The 13550-nt window shown below is 47.6% G+C and overlaps 1 protein-coding gene across 1 annotated transcript in view; it reads left to right on the forward strand.

Moving 5' to 3' along the window:
* Positions 1–1996: 1996 nt before the first annotated feature.
* LOC100752606 (cholesterol side-chain cleavage enzyme, mitochondrial) overlaps positions 1997–13550 on the forward strand; it is a 31177-nt gene continuing 19623 nt past the window's right edge. The window contains exon 1 of the mRNA XM_035444400.1: positions 1997–2078. The gene's annotated coding sequence lies outside the window, so the exon portion shown is untranslated. The remainder of the gene's footprint in view (positions 2079–13550) is intronic.

The raw sequence follows: 13550 nt of genomic DNA on the forward strand, positions 1-13550 counted from the left end.
CATCCCACATGGAGGGATACTCCCTGAGCCTAGACACAAGGGTGTTAGCCTAGGCCCTATCCCAAAGAATAAGACAGACTTTGAAGACCCCCCTATGGAAGGCCTCACCCTCCCTTGGGAGAAGAAAGAGTATGGGATAGGTAGGGTGTTAGTTGGGGGGGGGCAGGGGAGGAGGGGAAGGAAAGGGACCTGGGATTGACATGTAAAATAATTTTCTTTGTAATTAAAATAAAAAAATAAAAAGATCTCTCTCCCTTTCCTATCAATTGTGAACTGTGTATAAATCCTCAGGGAGGGATGGGATCCCATAAGTCCTGACCTCATGACAGGGTATCAGTGGGCTCAGTCTTGTCCAGCTGATGACGTGTCGTGTCAGTTCAAGTGTACAACAGCCATGTCATACCTGGAAGTCACCATTTCACACTTCTCCCCACCCTCAATTCTCCCCACCCTCAACTCTTCTTTCAGATCTAATGTTTTCTCTGTCCCTTCTTGGGCGATGTTCCCTAAGGTAGGTGTGTGTGTGTGTGTGTGTGTGTGTGTGTGTGTGTGTGTGTGTGTGTGTATGTGTGTGTGTGTTGGGGGGCAGTGATGTAGATGTCCTATTTATGGCTGGGCATTCTGGTACCTTGACCAGTTATGTAGGTTTCTTTGACCAAAGCTGATAACAGCATTAATCTATGGGCACAAACACAGTTGTTTGGAAGACAAATTTGACAGACACATCCTGTCCACTTTGCCAGACAATAGCTGCAGCTTCTTCAGTGTGACTTCCTCAGTCACTGGCTTTTGACTGGGTTTACAGTACCAGATGTGGAGTCCCCCCATGCAGAAGGCATGACAGACCTGATACTATTGCACAGTGGACTCATCTTGCCTGGTTGGTTGGTACTGTTGCAGTCAGGGCCCACAGCTGAGTAAGACTAGCAATGACAATTCTCCCTCAGCAGCCTGTGTGGCTCTTTCTGGCCCAATGAAGGTTAGTCAGCAGGAAGGAAGCCCCCAGTCCAGTCCTTGATTGGGAGAAAGGAGCAAGACGCTTTCGGGGTACGCTCATCCACAACACAACTTTTCCTCTGGTACCTGGTTCAGAACCTGAGCACAGCAGGTGCCCAGTTAGTAACTATGGGTCAATAGTGAATTCACTACAGTCAGATGAGATGAGAAAGGACAAAGGTGGGGCGTGTGCGGGGGTGGGGGGTGGTGGGGGTGGGGGTGGGGACAAATGTAGGGGGAGCGGGCTCTGTGCTTGGCCTGCAAAGCTCTGTGACCTAGAGAGAGTTTGGTTTAACGGAGAGATGAGGGTAGAGGAGGGTGTGTGGAAAATGGAAGAGGGCTGAACATCTGCCTTGTTCCTCTGGTAGGAAGCCAGCAAGAGCTAGGGGAGGAGTCGGCCAGTATCTTGGGTTCTTATCTCCGACCCCCAAACACAAACACGGGAAACAGAGGTCTGCTCTGGGAGAGGTAAGGTACAAAAGCATGCACACTTTGCCTGAAGGAGCATGGAGCTGGGTTCTTCCTGAGTATATCGCAAGCCATGTGCTCGTGTGCCTGAGAACAGCAAGGTTAATGGCTACTCTAGATGCCGGCTAAGATCCCGCCAACCTGCACCAGGTTTCTGCATCTTCCCCCCACGGAGTCCTTCTTTCAAAACCCACACCTTTCAGCCCATTCAGGTTCTACCCCCTCCTCAGCTAGCCCCCCTTGTCAGTACCCCAGCAACCCCTACACCCAATGAGGGAGCCTCTGGGGCCTGAGCTCCGCCCCCTCCACCTGTCTCTGCAGCCTGTGTGCGGCTTCGCTCAGCAGCTTCTGCTATGAAAGCCTTAAGCTCCGTTGAGTACCATCGCCGCCTGCCCCAGGCAGTGCTGAAGGCGGCGGCCTCCGCAGAGCCTGTGCAAATGTATACTTTGAGGTCTGGTGGGTGCCCCCCCTTTCCGGTTTCAGGATCACCTTTCTGGAGGTGACATTTCCTCATGCGTGCTCTCTCCAACCGCAGGAGCTGGAGCTGGGAGCAGTTGCCCCCAGGCAGCCCTGTCCAACTCCTCTTGACCCTCTCTCAGGGCATCAGACATCTGGTAAGTGGGATTTTGGGACTGCTAGGGTCAGCTTTGAGTCCACTTAGCTTTTACTGTGGGTCTAGACAGAGAAGACTATTTAGGCATAATAATAATAATAATAATAATAATAATAATAATAATAATAACAATAATAATAATAATAATAGGTACGCTCTGGGACGGAGTTTTCTGTTCCGTGTCCTTATGTGGTCCCCGGGGAAGAACTCTGAAATAGCCCACTGTTGTTTAGCACTGTCTCCCGAACCGACCTCTTTCAGAACCCAGCTGCAGAGCCCAACTCTGTTATTGTGGACATTGGCTCCACCCAGTGGCGAGAAATGAAATTTCAGCAGATTGTCGATAAAGCGAAGGAGGCAGGCAGGAGCAAACGTCTTTTCTTTGCCTCAGTCCTTGCTACATACGTGGCTGAAGGTTGACTCACTCCATCCTTCCATCTGGATATGCAGAGGCTGGATACTGTGCCCTCGTGTCCAGCGTCTGCTTTTCAAAGCCCCGCTTCAGGGCACTGTCCTTGTGCCATGAGGAAATCTTTCCCGTCAACTCACACCGATGCCACCTGCTTGGAAGGTAGAGCCTGCAGTCACAGAAAAAGTGCCAGTAACTTCTCTGTGTCCACTATGGAACCCGGGGCATATGGGCCTTCTCTTTAGCCTAGGACCCACTCTCCTAGGAGGAAAGCAATGGCCATGCTAAGCGGAGAATCACTTGTTTTGGGCTCTGTGCCCTTTGCAGCCTAAGCCACGGGTTGCTATGAAGAAGTACTCTATGTCAGAGGATGGAGAGGTGGCTTATTGCTTAAGAGTGCTGGTCACTCTGCCAGAGGACCTGCTTTGGTTTCCAGCACCGACATGGGTGGCTCACAGTTGTTTGTAATTTCAGTTCAAGGGGTTCAATGACCTCTTCTGGCCTCCTTAGACACCCCTACATACATGACATACAAAGACATATACATAAAATAAAAATAAGTCTTAAAAAGTAGTACTCATGTCACATGAAGTGACATGACATGGGTCCTTGTTTTGACCTAACTGTCTGCCACCAAAGTACCATTGAAGCATAAATGTCTGTGTGTGGGGCATGGTGTGTGTATCTGTGTGTGTGTGATGTGTGTAAGCACAGTGTGTGTGTGCGTGGTGTGTGGGTAAGGACACTGTGTGTGTGTGGGGGGGATAAGGGCACTGTGTGTGTGTGTGTGTGTGTGTGTGTGTGTGTGTGTGTATGTACCCGCGCCCGAGCGCCGGCATGCATAGAGCTCTGGGCATCCTCAGAGGCCCACGTGAGCATGATAATTGGAAAAGAAATGCTTGGTTCTAAAATGAGAACCCTGCCCAAATGGAAACCAATAAATTTGTAATAAAATATCCAACTGTAACATTTTATCAACCTCATTAATTCTTAAATTTAGCATCCATAAAAGTTTCATTACATTTGAAGGAATGTGTGGGCTAGGCTTCTCTCTCTTTGAGAAGTTCCAGTTACAAAGCAGCTATTTCCAGATGAATAGTTTCAAGAAAAAAATTGTAACTATCCTTACAAAATAACAACTTTGGAGCAAATTTTAGTATTGTACCATGCTTTGATGGGGAGGGAAGTGGTCTAGAGTTCAAATGCACAGGCTTACAGGGGTGCTGAGCCACCAGTATCTAAGGTGAAAAGGGGAGTGTGGGCTGTGAAGGACGCAGGGCAGGGCCAGCAGGGACTGTGTACAGGTAGAGTGGCCCCCCCCATCCTGGCAGCAGGGCACCTCTCAAGCTGGGGAGCAAGGAGGTGCTGCCCAGGGCAGGCAAATGAAGCTCAGTGCTTAGGCTGTAGGTCAATCCACGACAGTTCAGCAGTTCAGGTGGTTAAGTGCTCATGGGCTGCTGCAGTGGGTGGGATCCTGGGGCTGGTCCTTACAAGTGTCACTTTCAGGGTTTCTAGCTGGGAACATGCTCTGGTGGGGGCCCTGGGTGAAAATCTTCCTGAAATAACTTTTCTGGGAGGCAATGACCACATTCCTACTCTTTCTCTCTCTCTGTCTCTCTGTCTCTCTGTCTCTCTGTCTCTCTGTCTCTCTCTGTCTCTGTCTCTCTCTCTCTGTCTCTCTCTCTGTCTCTCTCTCTCTCTCTCTCTCTCTCTCTCTCTCTCTCTCTCTCTCTCTCTCTCTCTCTCTGTGTGTGTGTCTATATGTGTGAAGCTGGTCACCTTTTGCCTGCGGGTGTCTTGGGGACTTGGGTACATATCAAAGAGTTATCATACACTTGTTCTCAACTCCAACAGAAGTTGCTTCTCAGAGTCTTGTTATGGCTTTGTAATAAATTGACATCTCCTGCCTTCCCTATCTTCTTTGGAACAGTGATTTAGATATTTGAATCCATGTTTTCTGAACTGCCATTGCACAGACCCCAAATAAAGTCTGTTGACTTTTCCAGTCTCTGTGTTTCAATCGACAGTTTCCAGGTCGTCCACCGCCCCCCCATAACCTCCAAATCCTCACTCATCCCAAAATTTCTGTCAACTGTATTTTATATCATCTTTCATTTTTGATTTTTCTAGATAGAGGAGTAGATCAGGATGCATTAATAAATAGATCCAAGGGCTGGAGGTGTGGTTCAGTGTAGAGAGCTCGCTCAGCATGGGCAGAGCCTCAGGTTTGGCCCCCACCACAAGAAGAAAGAAAGCCAAAGTCCCGTGAGATACAAGGTACTCATAGGAGGTTCCAGGTATTTGTGGGACTAAAGCAGGAAGATTATGTGGGCTGTTAGTTTGAGACTAGCCTGGGCAACAGAGACCCCATCTCAGAAGAAAGGGAAGAAGCAGAAACAGTAGATAATATGGAAAAGCAGGAGAGTCACCATAGTGGGGCTTTTTTGTTTTTCCTTTAGGACATGGACCAGCCCCCTTCCCAGGCAAGAAGGTCATGCTTCATCCCTTCCCCAGGAAAGCCGCCCTACCCTCAAGGGATCACATGCCTGTCTGTCCTAGTTTGCTTCATCTTGTGAACACTGTGGCCAAGAGCAAATTGGGGAAGAAAGGGTTTATTTTATCTTACAGATTAGAGTTCGTCATGGAGGGAAGTCAGGGCAGGAGTTCAAGGCAGGAATCTGGAGGCAGGAAGTGAAGAGGCCATGGAGGAATGCTGCTAACTGGCTTGCTCCCCATGGCTTCCGCAGCCTGCTTTTTTATACCCAGTTGCCCAGGACTGGGTCCTCTCATAGCAACCATCCGTCATGAAAATGTCCCTATAGGTATGTGCACAGGCCAATCCAAGGGAGGAAATTCCCTAACTGAGTTTCACTATTCCCAAGTGACTTAGTACGTGCCAAGCTGACCAACACTAACAGGCACACCTTCCCAAGGTGAAACAAGAGAGGAAAAGGAAGGGAAGGGAGTGTAGGAGAGTGACAGATAAGAAATAGATGAGAGATTAGATATAGATAGACAGACAGACAGCAAAGCAAAAGGGACTGAGTGTAATGGGCTGAGGAGATGGCTCAGTGGATAAGTTGCTTGTGTGCAAGCATGAGGGTCTGAGTTCAGATCCCCAGCACTCACATAAAAGAAAAAAGACAGGCGTGAGGGCATGTATCTATAACCCAAATGAGGGCAGGTGAAGGCCCCCTGGGACTTGCCCACCAGTCTAGTCAAAATGGTGAGTTGCAGTTTCATTGAGAGACCCTGTCTCAAAACAAACAAAGCAAACCTGGAGATGCATATGAGGAATATATCTGGTTGTCAGCCTCTGGTCTCCATCTGTGCCTGCATGGGCAAACACACCTGCATACATGTGTGTACACAGACATACCACACACATACACACACACACACACACACACACACACACACACACACACAGAGAGAGAGAGAGAGAGAGAGAGAGAGAGAGAGAGAGAGAGAGAGAGATGGGGACTTAGTGGCAACAATATAAAGGGTTTAACAGCCATACACTGCTATTTAGGATTGGTAAAGCCAAGCTCATCTCCAGGGCTTGTTTCTTGCCATCCATCTCATGGTCCACTCCTTTCCCTGAATCTTTAATAACTTGTTCTAATAGGAGGTTTCTTGGGTGGGGTCTGTGTGTCCAGGAGGTGATGTATGAAATGCCTGGAGCCAGTCCCATGGAAGCAAATAGGGAAAGAGACACATTTTTTCCCCTTAAGATTTATTTTATCTTTAATTATGATTATATGTGAGTGCAGGTGCCCAAGGAGGCCAGAAGAGGGCGTTGGATCTCCTGGAGCTAGAGTTACTGGCAGTTATTGGTGCTGGGAACAGAATTCTGGCTCTCTCCAAGAGCAGGGTATGCTCTTAACCACCGAGTCACCTCTCTAGCCCTGAGATACCTGGCTTTCATTGATAGTGGGTCCAAACGCCCAGCCACAGTGGGTGGTCTTTAGAGCAGTGAGGTTACATGTGCTACCTTGAGAACTTGCGACCTTTCCAAACACTTCATTGTCCTCGGAAATTCTTGCCACAACATCGACAGGCAGGTGTGATATACATTTTGGAGATGAAAACGTTAATTCTCACATGGCTCGAGTGACTTTCCACGCAATTACTCAGTGGTTGAACTAAGATTTGAACCCAAGTCCATCTGGCCCCAAACCACCTTGCGATTGTATCTGGGGTCTGCTTAGTACCTTTACGTGTTGGAGAAGCTCCTCTCTCTCTCTCTCTCTCTCTCTCTCTCTCTCTCTCTTCTCTCTCTCTCTTCTCTTCTCTCTCTCTCTCTCTCTCTCTTCTCTCGTTTTTCGAGACAGGGTTTCTCTGTGGCTTTGGAGACTGTCCTGGAACTAGCTCTTGTAGACCAGGCTGGTCTCGAACTCACAGAGATCTGCCTGCCTCTGCCTCCCATGTGCTGGGATTAAAGGCATGCACCACCACCACCGGCCTCTCTTCTCTTTTCTTATAGGGTTCCTGGGGCCTCATCAACTACATGGTGCTGTCTGGCCTTGACTGAAGGGCCGGGGCTTGCAGCCCTAGCCGATTATGTGATTGGGCAAAGGGCTTTGCATGTGACCAAGCTGGCCAATCAGTTTCTCAGTGAGATCATGGGCCCTGGAGAGGGTGGACCTTGTCTGTGTTTGCCAAGGGAGTTTCCAGGTCTTTGGGATGGGAGAGATCCCTGTATTTCTTTCTGGCTATGTGCAGCTTCGTGCAGGAGAAGGCGGGCGACAAGGAAGACAGGATCAGGGGCGGGAATACAGGCTGAGCATTCGAGCCAACAACTTCTTTTGGCGTCCTAGCCTCTGCCCTTGAACTTTTCAAATTTATTTCAATGAATTTTTATTTATGTATTCATTTTTGTTTTAGCCAGTTTCAGCTGGATTTCTGCCATGTGTTCCACAAAGAATTTTAACACAATTCTATAATTAAAAGTGTTATAAACATAGGAGCTCTTCCTTGGTGGGGAGGGAAAGGTAGCTGGAATAATGAACGGAACCTAGGTGGAGTTGGGGACACAGCCGAGGTTTCTATCAGAAAGTGCAGCTGGGTCTCTGGGAGCCAAGCCACGCGAATGACACTCCCGAGAGTGACCAGTGGAGCTTCGTATAACTCTCTCTCTTTTCTTCCATTTCTGGCCTCATTTTCCCCATCACTTACACCCACCGGACCTCTCTCCCCAAGTAAGAACTTAAGAAGTTTCTGGAAGGGACATGGGGGATAATAGAGGCCCGCTGGGAGAGCACTTCTTACCATGCACACGGCCTTGGTTTCCATCTCCACCACTCAATAAACCAGTGTGCCTGGATCCTGATCCTTGGGTGAAAGCCATTCTGGGCTGATTCTCATATAGATGAGAGCTCCATGCCCCTCTGTGCCTGCTCAACTGATTGTAGTGTCCCGGATGTTCCCCAGGGAGGGGAGTGACTCTTGTAAAAATCATGAGTTACTGGTGCTGCATGACTCTCAAGACTGCTACCTTCATTCCTACCTGAGTCAGGATGGGATTCAAACAGCAGCAATCAGGCATCCAGGACCTCTAAGGAGGATGTGTCATAAAACTGCCAAGTTTCAAAGAAGGCCTGCTCTAGGGCTGGCTTAGTTCACACAGGCATGGGGGGGGGCTGCTATCTTTACATCTTTCTAGAAACTGGTTCTTTTTGGCTACATAATGGTTGTTTAGTCTCTGGGGCTGGTGCTCAGGTAGCTAGCTTCTGTGAAGGATGACAGGGTGACTTCAAACTCCTTGAGACTGCACTTGGGGTGTGGGTAGTGACAGGGCTTTGGACTGGTGGGAGCATCTCTTTCCACTGGAGGAAGAAGGGGCTCGAATGAACTTGACCATCTTGGTCCTTTCTCTTATGTGGTTGCCTGAGTGGAACAGCAAGTCCACAGGATGCTTCTCTCTTACTTGATGCTAACTTTTGTACTGTTGTTTGGTGGATTAAACTAACACAGGGTCATTTCAAAGTATATCGGAATGACCAATGATAAACATTCCTCTCAAGCAAAAAGCAAAGAGGAATGAATAATGCATCTGCTTCCTTCTGTGTGGCTAGTGGAATGTGCATTGAGTCATGGAACAGTCTGTACTCTGCTATCTGGACACCAAAATGTTACAGAGGTAGTTCTTTGTTCCTGCCACTTTGCTGGTGTTATTGGAGATCCATACTCTCCAAGTCAAGCTTTGTGTGGAGTGTCTTAGTGTCTGCCAGGTATAGGTGGGTGCATATTTAGCTGTTGCCCTTCAATGGGCCACTCCTTGGTGATTACATAGAGTTCTGATTCCCAGCCTCCCAGGCTGATTGCATTTTTTCCTTTTTACATCTTCCTTTAAAATACTTAACTGATGACCTTTGTTCTTTTGTACGGTGAACAATGACTTAGGACAGTTGTTGACGTTTGCTGTTACTAGAATCAAGGTAATGGTCTGTAGCTCCTGGGGTCTGCTTCTACTTTCTGCTTCCACAGCCTGCTAGAAAAACTGCCTTTATTTTATTTTGAGACAGGTCTCACCATGTAGCCATAGTTGGCATAGAACTCAACTGTAGACCAGACTGGCCTCAAACTCATAGAGATCTGAAATACGATTCCCACGTATAGTCTTCTGGAAGTTTGCTAGAACTTGGATCTACGTTGGTCAGATTCCTCATGAGGGTGGGCATAGAGCCAATGTTTCCTAGAAATTCCTACCTGTTGAGCAAGAAAGGACCCTACACACAACAGGACATGAGATTAACTTTAGTTTATTTCATAGGCATTCTTCTCCCGTGTGCCCATGAGAGAAACAAATCTTAAGTGGTCTTCTCATCAACTGTGGTAAACCTGCATTGTTGGTGTGGCAGCTCACTGTGAGTTCAAGGCCGGCCTGGTTTACATAGGAAATTCCAGGCCAGCTAGGGCTACAGTGAAACCCTGTCTCAAGACAAACAAAACGTAAAAAAAGTATCCAAAAACAAAACAAAGACCTAACAGCAACAAAAGTGAACTGGGAAATTCTTGTTTAACCAGCAATGTTGGCTGTATTTCCCCTTGAGAGGCAGTAACTGCAGTGTGGTTTTTGCTCTGTGTCTGCCTGTCTTCTTGATATTCCTCAAAAAAATACAAGAACTGTAGTGGAGAGCAAACTCAGGGTGATGTTCAGCTTTGGTTAGCAGAGATTTTGTAGTTCTCCTGGCTTATTCAATCTCTTTCCCTCTCAGTAGCTAGACACTTGGAGTAGTGCAAGTCTGTAGGATTCAACCGCTAGCTAGGGGCTGAAAATGTGATACATTTGGGAACAATTTTTTGACTGGATCTGTGGAACTCATTCCTTGTGTTTTGCCTGCCCCTCAATGTCTCTTCCCTTCCACACTGCTGTAAACAGGGACACCTATTGTCTCGTATGTTTGTTTTCTAAATGTTTCCAGTGACACCTACCTTAATTTAACTTATTTTCTTACTGTAAACAAGCCTGTCGTCCTATCTGGATTGGTCTCTCTCTCTCTCTCTCTCTCTCTCTCTCTCTCTCTCTCTCTCTCTGTGTGTGTGTGTGTGTGTGTGTGTATACATGTTATAGTAATTAACGCCTTGGCAGTTGTAATCTTTTCTTCTATTTTGTTTTGTACAAAAGGGGAAAATTTAAAAGCTAGAATCTTTGAAAGAAAGAACAATGTCTCTGAGGCTGCAGGCTTCTTCAGTATGGGTTGAACACATCCACAAGTTCTTCGACACTTCCTTTCAAAGGTGGAGCCCAGGGCCCCTCTGTTTTAGCATAGGCTTGGCTTGGTGAACTCCTACAAACATAACAGAGTGAGAGTGATGGTCTGTTACCTTGAAGCAGCCTTCAGCTTTCTCTTTCAGGACTCTTGTTCTGGCTAGGAAATGGCTACTCTGCTGGAAAGGCCACACAGCTGACCTTGAGATGGGAAACTGAGGCCTATGACCCACAGCTAGGGAAAGCCAGGTGTTACTGCCAGAAGCCACTGAAAAGTCCCAAAGAAGGGCCAGGTTAGTACAGCCTGTTCACATGCTGGCCCCAAAGCTTCAGCTAAGCCTGGAGTGACAGGGGCGCCTCATGAGGAGCTCTGAGCTGGAGATATAAACCCTAGGCTGTTCCTGGTTGGCCACTGATGGAAGATACAGACAGCAACCAGCATTTGTTGTTTTAAAGCCATTAACCTTCTGAATAAGTTGCCACACATCATGGAACACCAATCCAGGCTTGTCTGGGAGGGAATACTGGGTTTCTAAAAGTTCTTTTTGAGATGTGAGGAAGCTCGTCTCCTAGACACCTCCAGAAAACTCCCCGTTGGGTCTCATCTACCTACACTGAACCCCAGGTTCACTCTGTGAGCTCCAGCCTATGCTGCTTCAGGATGAAGGGACCAGCTCCCCTTTCGGCAGCCATAACAGCCGAACACGTGCTTGCCATAACCTTGCCTTGGTCACTTAGAGGTCAGATGCCTGCCTCGAGACAAGGAAACAATCAGAAGTTAGTCACTAGAAAGTCAGATGCCTGCCTCTTGACAAGGAGCCAATCAGAAGTTAGCTGGTGGCGCTATGCTTTACAACCCTGGGTGTGCTTTACGGACAAGCGTAACAGCAATGACGCACAAAGCATAGCAACCACCCTGGGAGGGCCTATGGGCCTTAACAACCAATTGACCAATCAACACAGGGCAAGCCCTCCAAGCCTGGAGGCACACCAATCGTGAGCCTGTGCGTACCCCTAGACACTCCCCTTACACTGTCCTATAAGATCTCTTGGGAGGCCCTAGGAGCTGTCTTTGCTAGCCATCCGCCATGACGGGTGGGTGAAAGACCCGAGCTAACATGGGGTTAGCTCGTTAAATTACAATAAAGCCTCATGCAGTTTGCAACAAGCTCTCGAATCCGCCTGGTGATTGGGATGACCGTGGTCGTGGCCTGGGACCCCGGATACCTGAGTTTTCCAGGGGTCTAACAAGGAGTTACCTCCACAGCAGAAAGGCTGGCTGGGAGGTCTGAGGCTTGAGCTTAGATCAGGGCAGCTGCCAAGGACAGGATCTGAACATTTCCCATGCGCTGGCAATCCAGGTCCCTCCCTGGGCAGGAATACGGAGTAGCAGCAAACAAAGGTGCTGGTTTTAAAAGCACACTTGGATGGCTCTTCCCTTCATTCTAGTATCATCAGAGAAGAACACATGACTGCCGTTCTTTGTGAAGCTCATGCCACAGTTATTCCTGGCTGACGTCATTGCAGGCTCAGAGGCCATTAGTGATGCAAAGCCAGCCCTCTCCAGTCTGCCTTTATCAGCAAGTGTGTAGCTGCTAGGGCCTCAGTCTCTCCCTCAGGGACTGTGACAGCTGCTCATGATAAGTGCTCATTTTTTCTGCTTTAAAAAAAGTGGCTGCTTTGAATTTGTTGGAAGTGATTCTGATGTTATTGAAATCTTGGGTCAAGTAGCTTTGTGAGGACAACTGGCACTGATAAACACAAGAGAAGGGTTAGCAGGACTCAGGTCTTTGTGTTTGCAGGCTTGGTGACAGCTCTGGAGAGGTAGAATGTACGTATTCAATTTGCCTGTTTGTCTCTTTTGCTTTTTGTCATTTTTGAGACAGAGTCTCCCGGGATTTATTGTCCGGGATAGCCTATCACTATGCAGCTCAGGCTACCCTTTAACTTGTGATTCCTCCTGCCTCAGCCTCCCCAGGGCTCAGATTACAGAAATTACCTCCATGTTCAGAACAGTACTCATTTAGAGTATACAACTAATGCTTTTCTTCTTTTAAAAACCTTTAGTCGTTTTTATTTTCTGTGTGTGAATGTTTTGCCTGCATGTATGTATGTATGTGCTCCATGTTCATGCATGGTGGTCTCAGAGGCCAGAAAGCTCTGGATCCCCTGAGACTGGAGTTACAGATGGTTTTGAGTGCCCATGTGGGTGCTGGGAATCGAGTCAGGGCTCTTAACTTCTGAGACATCTCTCCAGATCCTGTAACGATTTTCTTATATCCATAGTTTTACACCCATCAGGACCATCAGTTTGAAACCATTTTCATCTTCATTACCCTAAAACCTCAGTATTCTTTACACATCACCCCCCAATTCTCCCAAGTCCCCAGCCTTAAGCAGGCATCAACCTACTTTGTCCTTTATATGCGTTTTATTTGGTGTGTTTGTGTACATGTCCTTGCTTTCCTGTGTGTGTGGAGGCCAGAAGTCTACATCACATGTCTTTCTCAATCACTGTTTACTTTAGTTTTTGAGACAGGGTCACTTACAGAACCCAGGGTTTACCAACTTACCTTGGCTGGCTGGACAGCAAGTTCTGGCGCCTGCAGACAGTACCCAGCTTTTGACACAGTTGCTGGGCATTAGAACTCAGTTCTCTGTGCTCGTGCAGTAAGCCCCTTACTAACTGAGTCATCTCCACAGGCCCTGCATGTTTTCCTGGATCATTGAGTCATCTCCACAGGCCCTGCATGTTTTCATGGATCATTTATCAGCAGACAGGAAAGGGGAAGTCATGTTCTTCAATATAAAACAGGTCTAGTATAGATGGTTTCAGGCAGCATTGTACGTGGAGGGAAGTTGTGTTTTCTGATGAGTATACTTTTATCAGGTGGGCTTAGTTCTGTTGCTTTAACAACTCTCTTGATGACTGAGGGGTGCATTCTGGGAAGGTGGTGGTTGTATGTGGATGGGCTGAGCTAGGCTGGGAGGATAGATATGGATTTGGTTTGGCGGGTGGAGAAGTTGAAATCCTATCATGTGGAGGAGGAACTGACTTGCAAAGCTCCTAGTAACCAGCTCTACCAAGGTCTGGGAGCAGGATCAAGGCCTGACCGTAGATCTTTTTTTTTTTTTTTTTATCATTTTTTTATTTGAATTAGAAACAAGACTGATTTACATGACAATCCCAGTTCCCTTTTCCCTCCCTTCCTCCCCCCAACTAAAACCCTACCTATCACATACCCTTTCTTCTATTCTTCCCCTGACTCAACCTTTCTGCTCCCTCATGACCTCTGCTTCCCTTCCTTTTCTTCCCTTCTCATTCTCGTAGCTCCCTTCCCCCTCTTCCC

Source organism: Cricetulus griseus, chromosome 4, assembly GCF_003668045.3.
Source record: "Cricetulus griseus strain 17A/GY chromosome 4, alternate assembly CriGri-PICRH-1.0, whole genome shotgun sequence".
NCBI lineage: Eukaryota > Metazoa > Chordata > Mammalia > Rodentia > Cricetidae > Cricetulus > Cricetulus griseus.